The 18,291-nt window shown below is 43.3% G+C and overlaps 1 protein-coding gene across 1 annotated transcript in view; it reads right to left on the reverse strand.

The window, feature by feature from the left end:
- The window catches only part of LOC130362620 (proton-coupled folate transporter-like), a 752,995-nt gene extending 734,920 nt beyond the window's left edge, over positions 1-18,075 (reverse strand). Inside the window, exon 1 of the mRNA XM_056567415.1 lies at positions 17,813-18,075. The gene's annotated coding sequence lies outside the window, so the exon portion shown is untranslated. The remainder of the gene's footprint in view (positions 1-17,812) is intronic.
- Positions 18,076-18,291: the final 216 nt, after the last annotated feature.

Raw genomic sequence — 18,291 nt, forward strand, 5'->3', positions numbered from 1 at the left:
GTTTCAGGAACTACTTGGCTTACTGATGCTGCTGGGCCTGTGCCTACATTTTTGGGATGTTAGCACTAGCTAACATACATCTTCTATACAGATTTTAACATTAACATTTTAATGTTAGGGGTTGTGAAGCCCTCTTGTAAACTCATGCTGATGCCTGCTCCAGGCTGTGTATTTCAGGAACTATTGTGCTTAGTTATGTTGCTGGGCTTCGGCCTTAAATTCTTTGATGATAGCAAGAGGTAACATACCTGTTCAATAGAGATTTCAACATTGAACTTTCAATCTTAGGGGTTATGAAACCCTCTTGAGTACTGCTGCTGCCTGCTCCTGACTGTGTCTTTCAGGAACTACTTGGCTTACGTATGCTGCTGGGCTTGAGTCTTACATTTTCGGATGTTAACACTAGCTTACATACATGCTTAATTGAGATTTCAAATTTGATCTTTCAATGTAACGGGTTATGAAACCCTCTTGTGTACTGCTGATGCCTGCACCTGACTGTGTGTTTCAGGAACTACTTGGCTCATTGATGCTGCTGGGCTTGAGTCTTACATTTTTGGATGTTAACACTAGCTTACATACATGCTTAATTGAGATTTCAACATTGATCTTTCAATGTAAGGGGTTATGAAACCCTCTTGTGTTCTGCTGATGCCTGCTCCTGACTGTGTGTTTCAGGAACTACTTGGCTCACTGATGCTACTGGGCTTGGGCCTTAAATTTTTGGATGTTAGCACTAGCTTACATACACGCTTTATAGAGATTTCAACATTGATCTTTCAATCTTAGGGGTTATGAAACCCTCTTGTGTACTGCTGCTGCTGACTGATCCTGTCTGTGTTATTCAGCAACTACATGGTTTAGTGATGCTGCTGGGCTTGGGCCTTACATTTTGGATGGTAGCACTAGCTTACATGCATCTTCAATAGAGATTTCAACATTCACCTTTTAATGTAAGGGGTTTTGAACCCCTCTTGTGTACTCATGCTGCTGCCTGCCCCTGTCTGTGTCATTCAGCAACTACATGGTTTAGTGATGCTGCTGGGCCTAGGACATTACCTATATATATTTATGGTAGCACTAGGTACCATACATCTTCAATTGAAATTTCAAAATTCATCTTTTATTCTACAGATGGCCCTATTGTCTCCTCATCTGTCGCAAACTCCAGGCTATGCCATTCAGGCACTATATGGTCTCCTCATGATTCAGCCACCTCCAGGCGGTGTCATTCAGCCACTACATGGTTTCCATATATTGACTGTGTATTGAAGGAAACATGTGGCTATCCTTGAGTTACTCTCCCAGCATTATTGCCATGTTGATACCAGACCAGTAATAAAAGGAATATTGCCAAGGACTAGCAGAAACAGGGAACTGTGGATAGTGACCACCAGCTGTTGTAATTGACTGACTATCCCAGATGGTAGATTTACCATTTTGAAGTTTCTCAGTTCCAGTAGGCTTTAAGTCGTTCATTCTTTGTTGTGGTTCTTCACTTGCATAATTAAGTTGTATCATGTTTTACTGTTCCTCTGATGAGCTAATGTCACTGGAACACACAATACTCATATTGTCATCCAATGAAGGATCCTTTTCTTTAGAGAACGTATGTATCATTTTATTATTTTGAATGTCAGGTGGTATTCTGACAATTTCTGATTATAAAGCGTACTGTAGCACATTTTTCTGCCCTCACTAGTGCATACCACATACCTACATCTAAGTAGTATACTATTGTGTACCTTTAAATCTGTCAAGGGTCTCTATACTGTGAAAGGACAGCCAATAGTACACACCTGCTGCTGTTCTAGACAAATATTGTTTTAAGCCAAGTGAAGCATATTGTACTCTCCTCATATATGCAATAAGTATTTCAGGCAGAGTAATGAAATTTCAAAATCCATAATATAAATTTCAAAATCTTAAATTTAAATTAAAAAATCATGAAGTTCAAAGGTCTCGTCATGCTGCTACCAACTCTAGGCTGTGCTATTCAGACACTATATGGTCTCCTCATGCTTCAGCCAACTCCAAGCTGTGTTATTCAGCCAATATATGGTTTACTGATGCTGTTGGGCCTGGGAATAATTTTTTTTGTTATGGTAGCACTAGCTACCGAAAATCTTCAGTTTAAATTTCTAACTTTGTCTTTTTTTCTTAGGGATTGTGAAGCCCTGGGGTCTCCTCATGCTTCAGCCAACTCCAGGATGTGTCATTCTGGCAATATATGGCTTATTGATGCTGTTGGGCCTGGGTCTGGGAATACATTTTTTTGTTATGGTGGCACTAGCTACCAAAAATCTTCGGTTTAAATTTCAGAATTCATCTTTTAATCTTAGTGATTGTGAAGGCCTAGTGTCTACTCATGCTGCTGCCAACTCCTGGCTGTGCCATTCAGACACTATATGGTCTCCTCATGCTTCAGCCAACTCCAGGCTATGTCATTCAGGCAATATATGGTTTACTGATGCTGCTGGGACTGGGTCTGTAAAAAAAAAAATGTTGTTATGGTAGCACTAGTTACCCAAAATCTTCTTTTAAATTTCCAACTTCGTCTTTTTTACTTAAGGATTGTGAAGCCAACTTCAGGCTGTGCCATTCAGACACTAAATGGTCTCCAAACTCGATAAGCAAGGCAACAGACGTCTGGCACTGGTTTAGTGTGAATATACACTTCTGATTTGCAATCAGGTATAATGGTCACAGCAGTAATGCTACAGTTCAAAGCCCTCTCTCTGTCGCACCTCGGTGCACAAACCTGCCAGAGGAAACAAGGCCCATTCATGAAAACAGAAAAGAGACGATGCGGGGGCACTCACGTTTAGGTGATCAGGTACAGGCTTCTTTATTTTCACAGTGCAGGTAAAATCAATGCATAGCGGGGCGTCAGAGGACGATAGCTATTTTGTGCCGCTCCCGGCACTTCTTCAGTCTCTTTTCGTCGTCTCTTTTCTGTTACTATATGGTCTCCTCCTACTGATGCAACTGCCAGGCTCTCTCATTGTGCTGCCATGTGACATGTAACTCCTTGTTAGATTAGGTCCTTTGTACCCACACGCCGGGGCCTGGGAACTTTCAAAATCTTATATTTCTATTTAAAATTCTTATATTTCAATGGTCAAGTTAGGCTTTTGCCAACTCCAGGCTGTGTCATTCAGGCAATATATGGTTTACTGATGCTGCTGGGCCTGGGTCTGGGAATAAAAACTTTTGTTATGGTAGCACTAGCTACCCAAAATCTTTGGTTTAAATTTCAAACTTTGTCTTTTTTTCTTAGGGATTGTGAAGCCTTGGTGTCTACTTATGCTGCTGCCAACTCCTGGCTGTGCCATTCAGGAAATATATGGTTTACTGATGCTGCTGGGACAGTGTCTGGGAATAAAAATGTTGTTATAGTAGCACTAGCTACTCAAAATCTTCGGTTTAAATTTAAAACTTCATCTTTTTTTCTTAGGGATTGTGAAGCCCTGGTGTCTAGTCATGCGTTTGCCATTTCCAGGCTTTGTTATTTAGGCAATATAGGGTTTACTGATGCTGATGGGCCTGGGTCTGGGAATAACATTTTTTGTTATGGTAGCACTAGCTACCCAAAATCTTTGGTTTGAATTTCAGAATTCATCTTATAATCTTAGGGATTGTGAAGTCCTAGTGTCTACTCATGCTGCTGCCAACTTCTGGCTGGGCCATTCAGCCACTATATGGTCTCTTCATGCTGCCAACACCTCCACACTGTGTCAATCAACCACTATATGGTCTCCTCATGCTTCAGCCTCATCCAAGCTGTGTCATTCAGCCACTATATGGTCTCCTCATGCTGTCAAAATCTCCATGCTGTCTTACAGTCACTATATGGTCTCCTCATGTTGCCAACACCTCCACGCTGTGCCACTCAGCCACTATATGGTTTCCTCATGCTGTCAACACCTCCACGCTGTGTCATTTAGCCACTATATGGTCTCCTCATGCTTCAGCCTCATCCAAACTGTGTCATTCAGCCACTATATGGTCTCCTCATGCCGCCAACACCTCCACGCTGTGACATTCAGCCACTATATGGTCTCCTCATGCTGCCAACACTTCCACACTGTGTTATTCAGCCACTATATTGTCTCCTCATGCTGCCAAAACCTCTACGCTGTGATATTCAGCCACTATATGGTTTCTTCATGCTGCCAACACCTCTATGCTGTGTCATTCAGCCACTATATGGTCTCCTCATGCTTCAGCCTCATCCAAGCTGTGTCATTCAGCCACTATATGGTCTCCTCATACTGCCAACACCTCCATGCTATGTCATTCAACCACTATATGGTCTCCTCATGCTGCTATCACCTCCACACTGTGTCATTCAGCCACTATATGGTCTCCTCATGCTTCAGCCTCATCCAAGCTGTGTCATTCAGCCACTATATGGTCTCCTCATGCCGCCGACACCTCCACGCTGTGTCATTCAGCCACTATATTGTCTCCTCATGCTGCCAACACCTCTACGCTGTGATATTGAGCCACTACACAACATTGTGTGTTTGCATGGAGCACACAGTCACTGTGCACTAAACCCAAAATTACAAAAAGACTCTCTCTCAAATACTATAAGGCAATGGACTGCTTGGTGTGGATTCTACCGTCTACAGTCTAGTATAACCAGCAGACAAGTTGTTGTGGAACAAAGACACAGATTTGCCCTAAAAATGATTTCTCCCTCCTGGGAAAACATTTCTGCAGCTGAGGCAACACACAGCTCTCTGTCCCTCTCTGTAATACAATGCTGTTCACAGTGTCTGAGGGGTTAATCACTGCAGTAAGAATTTCTGTGCAAATACGCTGTGCTCTGTGTCCTACAGAAGGCTGAGGTGGCTAAGAGATGAAATGCTGCTGCAACAAGCTTTTCTGTGTAACACAATCTCTATGCAGTGTAATGAATGATATGGCGAGCGGCAAAATGGCTGCCAAATATATAGGGCTGTGACATCACAGGGGTGACTGGCTGCTGATAGGCTGCATCCTGCATGTGATTCAGGGTCATCCCAACTTCTTCCCTTCCCACCTTGCCTTCCCACCTTCCCAGCGTTCCTTGCCCCATAGAATAGAAATAGAAATTTTCATGAAATTTGTAACAAATTCGGGTTTGTCAGCTTCGATTTGCTCATCTCTATTAAGAAAATTATGTTTGATCTTGGATACACTTTTTTATCTTTTGTAAAAATACTTGTATGTGCATATGATCAAGTAAGGGGAGTATTCATGATCGTGTCTATTATATTTTTAGTTGAAAAATAAGTAACATATGTACCAAGTTTCTTGGAAATATCTCCTGTCATTTGGAATTGATGCTAGAACATACACACACACATTGGCCCAGATTTATCAAAGAATGTTTATTTGAGTGGTGGGTTTGGATGATGCTGCAAGATGATGAATTTTGCGCAGCTCTTCTGAAGGTGGGAAAAGCTCTACCACATACAGTAACCCCCCGACCTACGATGGCCCCGACATATGATAAAATCGACATACGATGGCCTCTCAGAGGCCATCGCATGTCGATGTCAGCATCGACATACGATGCTTTTATATGTCGGGGCCATCACATTAACTGCTATCCGACAGCGCAAAATGCTTAAGCTGCTGTCGGATAGCAGTTTAAGCATCCTGGGCAGGTTCGCTTACCTATTCCCGCTGCTCCGGGTCCACTTCGCGATCCTCCGGTGTCTTTTGCATCATCTCCGGGGTCCGGGGCCTCGCTTTCCGGCGTCGTTATTACGTCACTACACACGTCGCGCCGGCGCAGCAGCGTAATAACGTCACCAGAAAGCAAGGCCCGGACCCTGCAGAAGATGCGGAAGAAGCCGGAGGATCGCGAAGAAGACACCGGAGCAGCGGGACAGCATCGGGAGCCCCTGGGACAGCATCGGGAGCGGTGAGGACCTGGTCCGGAGCGACGGGGACAGGTGAGTACAGCTTCCTATACTTTACAATGCACGGATCCCTCAACATACGATGGATTCGACAAACGATGGGTCGTTTGGAACGAATTACCATCGTATGTTGAGGAACCACTGTATACTATTTCTAGACATTTGTGAGGGAGGGAAGTAGACACTTTCCCAGGTCCTGAATTTGGCAGGTTAAGTGTTTTTACTTACTTTCACAGAGCTGCCTGGACATTTTTACTTGCATTTTAGATGCTAAAATCAAATTTGTCTAAGGGGTTAAAGCCGGGCATCACCGTGATCGGCATCTGGCATTAGAGATGGGTCCTGGTGGCAGCCACCAGGACCACCCAGCTATGACCCGCGCTCAGCTCCTGAGCGAGTGTCATAGAAGGGGAGTGGGACGCTGTCGTCCACAAGAGGTTAAAGGTTGAATTGTGGAAGGTAGAAATTAAAAAGTACATTTGCGCACAAAATAGCGACTTTTGACAAAAGTCGCAAATGATATATACGTGACCACTGCATGGTCAAAAATAAAAAGTTCTATGGGTAGGCAAAAAGAGTAAAACTGTCTATATCAAAAGGCGCATAAAAGTCTCAAAATATGCTGCTTGCGCCTTAACTGCGCCAAAAGATAGACAAAAAAAATGCTCTAAAAGCAATGATAAATCTCCCCCATAGACTTTTATATGTGTAGATTGTTTAATTACTTTTATCTTTCAAGTCATATTAAAAGCTACTTTAAAATTAAGTTCTGTGTCTATATTGCATAGGATATTAGGTAATAATAATAATATTTGGGTAATAACCTAGTCATCTGGCATGTGACATAGGATTTATTTATATGAATATACCACATAGAAAGAGTATTGTTAACCACTCTTATAATCAGCAGATTATCGCAGACGTGTAGCTGTAAACAAATGGATCCCATTGATGGGTGTTTAATTATTTATGTTAAGTGTTATTCCTACAATGCCTGTTCCCTTTGGAAACTCTAATTAAAACCAATGACAAGTATTGTTGTTCATGTATTTCATTACACAATACATTTATTCAGAAATGTATGGTGTATCGATTATTCAGATAACATCACTAATCACTGTTCTATTATTGTTGAGTGCCATACCAGATCAAAACCTTGCTGCATGTCTTGTTATTCTGCATAGTCATGTAAATTACATTGTGTTCTGCTAAGAGTGTAGGAGTCTTTGTTTTATGTTGTGAAGGTCATTTATTTTGCTGGGTAGGAGAATTCCAGTCTGAGCTGATCACTTCACAAGCTTTCCTCACGTAAAAAAAAAATTTAATAAAATTAACAAAACATAAAGTCAAGCTCTGACCTTGAGTTCCCACACGGGCCCCAGAGCCAAGACTGTGCCTGGAGAACAGTTTTCACAGCTGCAATGACTCCAGGCACCACCTACTGCACTGGATCCCGATGTAATCCAGCATTAGCCCAATAGTGTGAACAGCAAAAATAGCATATTCTCAGGCAGTGTCATTAGCACCCAGTGAGCGATTGACCAAAAGGGGGCAAGAATGGAAAGAAGATTTAGGGAGAAATGGGAGATAACAAAGGCATAGCTTGTAGCTTCTGGGCCCTGATGCAAAGTCTGCAACAGGGCCTCTATATGCCAAATATAATACTGGTCTCTTATGGGGAACATATACTTTGGGGGCCCCTTAGACACTAGGGTCCTGGTGCGACTATTACCTCTGCTACCTCTAAAGCTACGCCCCTGGGAGAAAAATTAAGTATTATTATATTACTAAGTAGACAACTAAATGGGATTACAAATACAGTAGGTGAGAAACATCAATTATACCATTAATAAATTGTAATTACAACTACTCTAAACAATAGCCCAAGGAGGGTACACAGAAAAGATGTTGCATGTTGGAAATGTTTCTGCCCCCTTAAAAGTTTGCCCTGATTACTCCAACTGTTACTAATCTGTTAAGTAATACATTTATCATGTATAAGTTACATAGTTACATAGTTAGTACGGTTGAAAAAAGACAAATGTCCATCAAGTTCAACCAGGGAATTGAAGGGTAGGGGTGTGGCGCGATATTGGGGAAGGGATGGGATTTTATATTTCTTCATAAGCATTAATGTTATTTTTGTTCCAGGAATGTATCTAATCCTGTTTTAAAGCTGTAAATTTTTCCTGCTATGATCAGTTCCTGAGGTAGACTGTTTTAACCTGTTAAGGACATAGGACGTTCTCTAACGTCCTCACTACCTGGGCTTTAATGCCCAAGGACGTTAGAGAACGTCCTGTTGTATTTCTGATCTCTGCCGCTCGCCGGCAGAGATCGGAACTGGATGCCTGGGCATCCTTCAGCAGGCATCCAGGGCAAACGCCGAGAGGGGCCATGTAGGCTCCCCATGTCGGCGATCGCCGCAAATCGCAATGGAAATCGCCCTTGCGATCTGCGGCGATACCGGGCGGATCGGGTCTCTGGGACCCGACCACCCGGTAATTTCGCATGATCCCGGCTGTCACAGACAGCCAGGACCATGCTGAAGTATCGGAGCGAGGTGGCAAGCCTGCCACCTCCTCCGATCCCCTGCGATCCGTCGGTTAGTTAACCGACCAATCGCAGGAGGGGGGGCGGTTACTTCCTCCCGTCCTGCCCGGCCCCTGGAAGTCCGGAGAGGACGGGAGGAAGACCGGAGGACGCAGCGGGGGGCGGGGGAGTGCTGGGGACCAGCCCCAGTACTTACCTCGTCCCTGAAGACCCGGATCCCGGCGAGGAAGATGGCGGCAGTGGCGACAGGTGAGTAGATCTTCAGCCGCGGTCGGGCCCTTTACAGCAATGCATGTCGCCGTAAAGCGACATGCATTGCTGTAATGGGACCCTGTATACTACAACTCCCAGCATGCCCAGACAGCCCTTGGAGTCTGGGCATGCTGGGAGTTGCAGTTTTGCAACATCTGGAGGTCCACAGTTTGGAGACCACTGTGCCCTTCCAGATGTTGCAAAACTACACATCCTCAGCATGCCCTTACTGTCCAGGCATGCTGGGAGTTGTAGTTCTGTAACATCTGGCCCTTCAGATGTTGCAGAACTACAACTCCCAGCATGCCTGGACAGTTTTGGCATACTGGGAGTTGTAGTTTTGCAACATCTGGAAGGGCAATGATTGGGAACCACTGTATTAGTGGTCTGCAAACTAGTCCTCCAGATGTTGCAAAACTACAACTCCCAGCATGCTGGGAGTTGTAGTTCGGCAACATCTGGCTCTAAAGATGTTGCCGAACTACTACTCCCAGCATGCCTGAGAATGCTGGGAGTTGTGGATTTGCAACAACAGGAGGCACAATGATTGGGAAACATTGTCTGTTTCCTAACTCAGTGTTTCCCAACCGTGCGCCTCCAGCTGTTGCAAAACTATAACTACCAGCATGCACTGATAAACTGTGCATGCTGGGAGTTGTAGTTTTGTAACAGCTGGAGGTCCCCTCCCCCCTGTGAATGTACAGGGTACATTCACATGGGCAGGGGGCTTACAGTGAGTATCAGGCTGCAAGTTTGTGATGCAGCAAATTTTGCGCGGCAGCTCAAACTCGCAGCGGAAACTCGCTGTAATCCCCCGCCCGTGTGACTGTACCCTAAAAACACTACACTACACTAACACAAAATAAAATAAAAAGTAAAAAAAACACTACATATACACATACCCCTACACAGCCCCCTCCCCTCCCCAATAAAAATGAAAAACGTCCGGTATGCCACTGTTTCCAAAATGGAGCCTCCAGCTGTTGCAAAACAACAACTCCCAGTATTGCCGGACAGCCGTTGACTGTCCAAGCATGCTGGGAGTTTTACAATAGCTGGAGGCACCCTGTTTGGGAATCACTGGCGTAGAATACCCCTATGTCCACCCCTATGCAAATCCCTAATTCAGGCCTCAAATGCGCATGGCGCTCTCTCACTTTGGAGCCCTGTCGTATTTCAAGGCAACAGTTTAGGGTCACATATGGGGTATCGGCGTACTCGGGAGAAATTGTGTTACAAATTTTCGGGGGCTTTTTCTCCTTTAACCCCTTATGAAAAGGTGAAGTTGGGGTCTACAACAGCATGTAAGTGTAAAAAATAAATTTTTTACACTAACACGCTGGTGTTGCCCTATACTTTTCATTTTGACAAGAGGTAAAAGGGAAAAACGCCCCCCAAAATTTGTAATGCAATTTCTCCCGACTACGGAGATACCCCATAAGTGGGCGCAAAGTGCTCTGGGGGCGCACAACAAGGCCCAGAAGGGAGAGTGCACCATGTACATTTGAGGTGATTTGCACAGGGGTGGCTGATTGTTACAGCGGTTTTGACAAACGCAAAAAAAAAAAAAACCACATGTGACCCCATTTCGGAAACTACACCCCTCACGGAATGTGATGAGGGGTGCAGTGAGAATTTACACCCCACTGGTGTCTGACAGATCTTTGGAACAGTGGGCTGTGCAAATTAAAAATTTTGTACAGCCCACTGTTCCAAAGTTCTGACAGACACCAGTGGGGGGGGTAAATGCTCACTGTACCCCTTGTTACGTTCCTCAAGGGATCTAGTTTCCAAAATGGTATGCCATTTTGGGGTTATTTTGCTGTCCTGGCACCATAGGGTCTTCCTAAATGCGACATGCCCCCCGAGCAAAATTTGCTCTCCAAAAGCCAAATATGACTCCTTCTCTTCTGAGCATTGTAGTTTGCCCGTAGTGCACTTCAGGTCCACTTATGGCGTACCTTCATACTCAGAAGAGATGGGGTTACAAATTTTGGGGGGTATTTTCTGCTATTAACCCTTGAAAAAATGTGATATTTGGGGGGAAACACACATTTTAGTGAAAAAATATATATATTTTTTTACATATGCAAAAGTCGTGAAACCCCTGTGGGGTATTAAGGCTCAGTTTATTCCGTGTTACGTTCCTCAAGGGGTCTAGTTTCCAAAATGGTATGCCATGTGAGGGTTTTTTGCTGTTGTGGCACCATAGGGGCTTCCTAAATGCGACATGCCCCCCCGACCACAATTTGCTCTCCAAAAGCCAAATATGACTCCTTCTCTTCTGAGCATTGTAGTTCGCCCGTAGTGCACTTCAGGTCCACTTATGGGGTACCTTCATACTCAGAAGAGATGGGGTTACAAATTTTGGGGGGTATTTTCTGCTATTAACCCTTGCAAAAATGTGAAATTTTGGGGGAAACACATTTTAGTGAAAAAATATATATTTTTTTTTACATATGCAAAAGTCGTGAAACACCTGTGGGGTATTAAGGTTCACTTTACCTCTTGTGACGTTCCCCAAGGGGTCTAGTTTCCAAAATGGTATGCCATGTGGGGATTTTTTGCTGTTCTGGTACCATAATGCAACATGCCCCCCAAAAACCATTTCAGAAAAACATACTCTCCAAAATCCCCTTGTCGCTCCTTCGCTTCTGAGCCCTCTACTGCGCCCGCCGAACACTTTTCATGGACATATGAGGTATGTCCTTACTCGAGAGAAATTGGGCTACAAATATAAGTATAAATTTTCTCCTTTTACCCCTTGTAAAAATTCAAAAATTGGGTCTACAAGAACATGCGAGTGTAAAAAATGAAGATGGTGAATTTTCTCCTTCACTTTGCTGCTATTCCTGTGAAACACCTAAAGGGTTAAAACGCTGACTGAATGTCATTTTAAATACTTTGGGGGATGCAGTTTTTATAATGGGGTCATTTGTGGGGTATTTCTAATATGAAGACCCTGCAAATCCACTTCAAACCTGAACTGGTCCCTGAAAAATAGTGAGTGAAAATTTTGTGAAAAATTGGAAAATTGCTGCTTAACTTTGAAGCCCTCTGGTGTCTTCCAAAAGTAAAAACACGTCAATTTTATGATGCAAACATAAAGTAGACATATTGTATTAGTGAATATTTTTTTTTTTTTTGGAATATCCATTTTCCTTACAAGCAGAGAGCTTCAAAGTTAGAAAAATGCAAAATTTTCAATTTTTTCAGCAAATTTTGGAATTTTTCACTAAGAAACAATGCAAGTATCGACAAAATTTTACCAATAACATAAAGTAGAATATGTCACGAAAAAACAATCTTGGAATCAGAATGATAGATAAAAGCATGCCAGAGTTATTAATGTTTAAAGTGACAGTGGTCAGATGTTCAAAAAACGCTCCGGTCCTAAGGTGTAAAATGGCCTGGTCCTTAAGGTTAAAAGTTCACAGTTCTCATGGTAAAGTAGACGTGTCGCCCCTTGAGACTAAACTTTTTCTTCTCCAGACGGAGGGAGTGCCCCCTCGTCCTTTGGGGGGTTTAACCTGGAACAGTTTTTCTCCATATTTTTTGTATGGGCCATTAATATACTTATATACATTTATCATATCCCCCCTTAAACGTCTCTTCTCAAGACTAAACAATTGTAACTCCTTTAATCGCTCCTCATAGCTAAGATATTCCATGCCCCATATTAGTTTAGTCGCGCGTCTCTGCACCCTTTCCAGCTCCACAGTGTCCCTTTTATGGACTGGTGACCAAAACTGAACAGCATATTCCAGGTGAGGCCGTACCAATGCTTTATAAAGGAGGAGTATTATGTCCCTGTCCCTTGGAAGCAGCAGCCTGACATTGCATGCTATTCTGTAGTCTGTGATCTACAAGTACACCCAGATCCTTCTCTACCAGTGACTCTGCCAGTTTAATCCCCCCTAAGACATACGATGCATGCAGGTTATTAGTACCCAGATGCATAACTTTACATTTATCCACATTGAACCTCATTTGCCAAGTGGATGCCCAGACACTTAGTCTAGCCAAGTCATCTTGTAACCTGTACACAACCTCTATAGACTGTACCGTGCTACAAAGCTTGGTGTCATCTGCAAAGATAGAAACAGAGCTGTTAATGCCATCCTCTATATCATTGATAAATAAATTAAACAACAGCGGGCCCAGTACTGAACCTTGGGGTCCACCACTTATAACCGGGGAGCAATCAGAGTACGAATCATTGACCACCACTCTCTGGGTACGATCCATGAGCCAGTGTTCAATCCAGTTACAAACTAAAATTTCCAAACCCAAAGACCTTAACTTACCTTAACTCAGACGTCTATGAGGGACAGTATCAAACGCTTTAGCAAAATCCAGAAACACTATATCCACAGCCATTCCTCTGTCAAGGCTTCTACTCACCTCAAAGTATTCAAAATGACATTCAGTCAGTGTTTTAACCCTTTAGGTGTTTCACAGGAATAGCAGCAAAGTGAAGGAGAAAATTCAAAATCTTCATTTTTTACACTGGCATGTTCTTGTAGACCCATTTTTTTTATTTTTACAAGGGGTAAAAGGAGAGAAATCACCCTAAAATTTGTACCCCAATTTCTCTCGAGTAAGTAAACACCTCATATGTGTATGTAAAGTGTTCGGCGGGCGCAGTAGAGGGCTCAGAAGGGAAGGAGCGACAATGGGATTTTGGAGAGTGAGTTTTTCTGAAAGGGTTTTTTGAGGGCATGTCCCATTTAGGAAGCCCCTATGGTGCCAGAACAAAAATTGTATTTTTCATTTTCACAGACCACTGTTCCAAAAATCTGTCATACACCAGTGGGGTGTAAATGCTCATTGCACCCCTTATTAAATTCCATGAGGGGTGTAGTTTCCAAAATGGGGTCACATATGGATATTTATTGTTTTGCATTTATGTCAGAACTGCTGTAACAATCAGCCACCCCTGTGCAAATCACCTCAAATGTACTTGGTGCACTCTCCCTTCTGAGCTTTGTTGTGCGCCCCCAGAGCACTTTGTGCCCACATATGGGGTATCTCCGTAGTCGGGAGAAATTGCGTTATAAATTTTGAGGGTCTTTTTTCCCTTTTACCTCTTGTGAAAATGAAAAGTATGCGGCAACACCAGCATGTCAGTGTAAAAAAAATAATTTTTATACACTAACATGCTGGTATAGACCCCAACTTCACCTTTTCATAGGGATTAAAGAAGAAAAAGCCCCCCAAAATTTGTAAGGCAATTTCTCCCGAGTACGGCGATACCCCATATGTGTCCCAAAACTGTTGCCCTGAAATACGACAGGGCTCCGAAGTGAGAGAGCGCCATGCACATTTGAGGCCTGAATTAGGGATTTGCATAGGGGTGGACATAGGGGTATTCTACGCCAGTGATTCCCAAACAGGGTGCCTCCAGCTGTTGCTAAACTCCCAGCATGCCTGGACAGTCAATGGCTGTCCGGCAATACTGGGAGTTGTTGTTTTGCAACAGCTGGAGGCTCTGTTTTGGAAACAGTAGCGTACCAGACGTTTTTCATTTTTATTGGGGAGGGGGGCTGTTTAGGGGTATGTGTATATGTAGTGTTTTTTACTTTTTATTTTAGGTTAGTGTAAGTGTAGTGTAGTGTTTTTAGGGTACAGTCACACGGGCAAATGTTCACAGCAAGTTTGCCGCTGGGAGCTTGAGCTGCAGCGCAAAATTTGCGCCATCTCAAACTTGCAGCACTCACTGTAAACCTCCGCCCATGTGAGTGTAACCTGTACATTCACATTGGGGGGGGGGGGGGGCAAACATCCAGCTGTTGCAAAACTACAACTCCGAGCATGCCCTTTGGCTGTCCGTGCATGCTGGGAGTTGTAGTTTTGCAACAGCTGGAGGCACACTGGTTGCGAAACACGGAGTTAGATAACAAACTGGTGTTTCGCAACCAGTGTGCCTTCAGCTGTTGCAAAAAACTACAAATCTCAGCATAAGGGCATGCTGGGACTTGTAGTTATGCAACAGCTATAGGCATACTGCTACAACTCCCAGCATGCCCTTTGGCTGTCCGTGCATGCTGGGGGTTGTAGTTATCTAAAAGCTGAAGGCACACTGGTTGCAAAACACTTGAAAGTTTATTACTTAACTTAGTATTTCCAAACTAGTGTGCCTCCAGTTGTTGCAAAACTACAACTCCCAGCATGCCTGGGCAAGGCATGCTGGAAGTTGTAGTTCGGCAATATCTGAAGGATCAGATGTTGCCGAACTACAACTTCCAGCATGCTTGGGCAGTCTGGTATGCTGGGAGTTGTAGTTTTGCAACATCTGGAGGTCCACAGTTTGGAGACCACTGTATAATGGTCTCCAATCTGTGCTCTTCCAGATGTTACAGAACTACAACTCCCAGCATGCCTGGACAGACTGAGCATGCTGAGATTTGTAGTTTTGCAACATCTGGAAGAGCACAGATTGGAGACCATTATACAGTGGTCTCCAAACCGTGGACCTCCATTTGTTGCAAAACTGCAACTCCCAGCATGCACAGAAAGCCAAAGGCTGTCTGGGCATGCTGGGAGTTGCAGTTGTGAAACTCCCAGAGGCAGCGGTGAGATCGCTTTATGGCGATCTCACTGCTGCCAATGAAGATGCCGCCCTGCTGCTGCAAACTCACCGCAGGGACGCAACACCGCCGGGACCGCCTGGAGGACGCCGCTCGCGCCGGGACCGCTCGGGACACTGCATGGCCAGGTAAGTGATGTCGGGGGATGGGTAAGGGACACTTAGCAGAGCGGTGTGTGTCCCGATCCCCGTGATCGGGACTCACACACCGCGCTGCTAAGTATTCTGATAGCGAAACGCTGCTATCAGCTAGTCAGATTTGACTAGCTGATAGCAGCGATCGCTGGGGGGGGGATGAAACCCCCCTGTGGTCGCATGGTAAGATGGCTGGCTATCAGTGATAGCCACCATCTTACCGGGCGCTGCGGGATGCCGCGAGTAGCGGCAAAAATGTTCATGACGTACCTGTATGTCATGGGTCGGGAACACCTTGCCACTCATGACGTACAGGTATGTCATAGGTTGGAAGGGGTTAAAAGCACACAGCATTTGCCATTGTGTTATTGCTGTTAGTTGTATCAATGAATGTTTTCAGGACAGTCCATCTCTTTCATACTTCAATTTATTTAAACAGTTCTCTAGTGTGCCTGCAGGTACACCCTTGGTAAATGGCAACGCTGCACTATTAAAAACCTCCCTACTCTGCCCCCCTCATGTTGAGTCAAGCAGGGCTCTGTAAACTGAGGACAAGCAGCACTCTGTATACTGAGGACATGCCGGGCTCTGTGTACTGAGGACAAGCAGGGCTCTGTACAGTGAAGACAAGTAGTGCTCTGTTTACTGAGATCAAGCAGGGCTCTGTGCACTGAGGACAAGCAGGGATCTGTACACTAAGGACAAGCAGGGTTCTGTGTACTGAGATCAAGCAGGGCTCTCTGCATTGAGGACAAGCAGGGCTCTGTGCACTAAGGCAAGTAGGGCTCTGTGCACTGAGATCAAGCAGGGCTCTGTGCACTCAGGGCAAGCAGGACTCTGTGTACTGAGATCAAACAGGACTCTGTACACTGAGGCTCTGTGACATGCTCCTGATTCACACAGCCAGATGATTGACAAGCCAGGAGCCTGCACAGAGCCCTGCTTGTCCCACCTACACCTTCAGTATTTGGTCTCCTCACAGAGAATATACACATTTTCAGTATAGTTTAAGTATAATTCTACAGTTTTTAGCCCACAAAAAGTGTACATTCAGGAAATAGATCAAACATATTGTAGTCACTAGTAGACTGTTTGTCCAATTAATTTTTTTTTCTGTTATCCCAACGTATACCAGAGACAAAGCCCAAACAGGTGATACATGTAGCTCTTGTGTTACTAAGTGGTTGTTCCATTAGAGCCACCTATTGGGGCATTTAGATGACATAAAGGGAAATGAGATTCCCTACAATGAGGCACTGCAAAGAAAAGCTCTGAAGGAATCAAAGAGACCATGTATTACGTTCTGTTGAGTAGGTGTCATGAAATACTATGTTTCTCCTGCAGTGAACTCTCATTTACAAAATGGAGTTTCAAGATGAAAACAATCCCTTAAATGGCCTTCATTTTTTGTAATGGTCCTAAAGCATTTAAACTAGCCACACATATTTTAATAAGTTTGAGGTATCGTCTATGGATTCCTAATGCAGACAGCACTGACACGTGAACACATCATGACATGGATTTTTTTTGTTTGTTTTTAAAATGGATCTGTCAGCAGTTTTTTGGGGTTTGACTTCTTAAGCCTAAATCTGTACATATCTATCATTCGTTAATTGATCCCATACAGCTCCGAGATATAGTTTAAACATTTATGCAAATTAGGGTTTGGAGCCCATTGGGCATTCCTTTCTGCTGCTTGACCCCAGCAGTTTTTTTTAAACTCAACATAAGAACAATAATTTATTTATTTAACATTGTTTGCAATTGACCTTAAGATGTTTCCATTTATATCATAATCATAAACACATGATAATCATGGAATCAAATTACTTATGTAAATTGGCTAACTGGAATCATGTTCCCAGGGATGTTTTTTTTTTTTTTTTCACAGACCTATCCCTAGATCAAAATTAATAATTGAATCACTTTTCTTCATTTCTTCTGAGTCTTAATTGATTGATTATATTCTAATTAAAGATGTCATAGAACTAAAACCCTTAAAATAGCTGACAAGATTATCCTATAGATGAAGAGTTAATTGATGGAGCACATTATATCACTTGTTTCATGAATAGATATATTCTATTTAATTCATTATTTTCTCTTGATGTAAGAGCAAACAATGATACACAGAGCCTAAGGAATATACAGTATATTATGTATAACTTATTTTACTAATACATTTTTACATGTTTATAAGATGTATGTTTTTTTGAATGCAATGCAAGAGGCTTGAAGCACATGCATACATACGATGGTGCCTTTGCAATACATATACTATTTAACTGAAGGTGTTTTCCGTCTTTTTGCCTTTTTATAAGTGATTAGACCTGGTTAAAAATTTAATTGAAATTGAATTACTCACCTGTCCAATCTTCCGTGTTGTGGTTCCAAAACTCACCAGCTCCCTGCTAAGTTTCACTTCCTGGATTCAGCATTCAGCATTTCTGCTATTCTGCAAGCCTAGACATTTTTCTCCATGTCAGTTCCTCTAGTGATTAAATTGAGCTCCAAAATGAGGACCAAATACTTTCCATATTGTATGTGTGAACCCAGCCTAACAATTTATTGTATGGTCCTTCTCAATGCTCCAGGACCTGAAATGCTTTACGTACATGACACAGTGCTGGAACCGGAACCATGTACTGCAATCATGCATGACAGGGAAGGGTGGGAGAAGGGGGAGGAGTGCATGCAACAGATCAGCACTACCTCCTTGACACTTGAGCTCAAAGTACTTTATAGAGCTGACAGATTCATTTTGCATTCTTTCTTTGTTCTAAAATATAGCACAAATTATTTTCTTGTCTATCAGATTTTTCAAGACTCCTGATGGAGGGGTAC

The sequence above is a fragment of the Hyla sarda genome, chromosome 3 (assembly GCF_029499605.1).
Source record: "Hyla sarda isolate aHylSar1 chromosome 3, aHylSar1.hap1, whole genome shotgun sequence".
NCBI lineage: Eukaryota > Metazoa > Chordata > Amphibia > Anura > Hylidae > Hyla > Hyla sarda.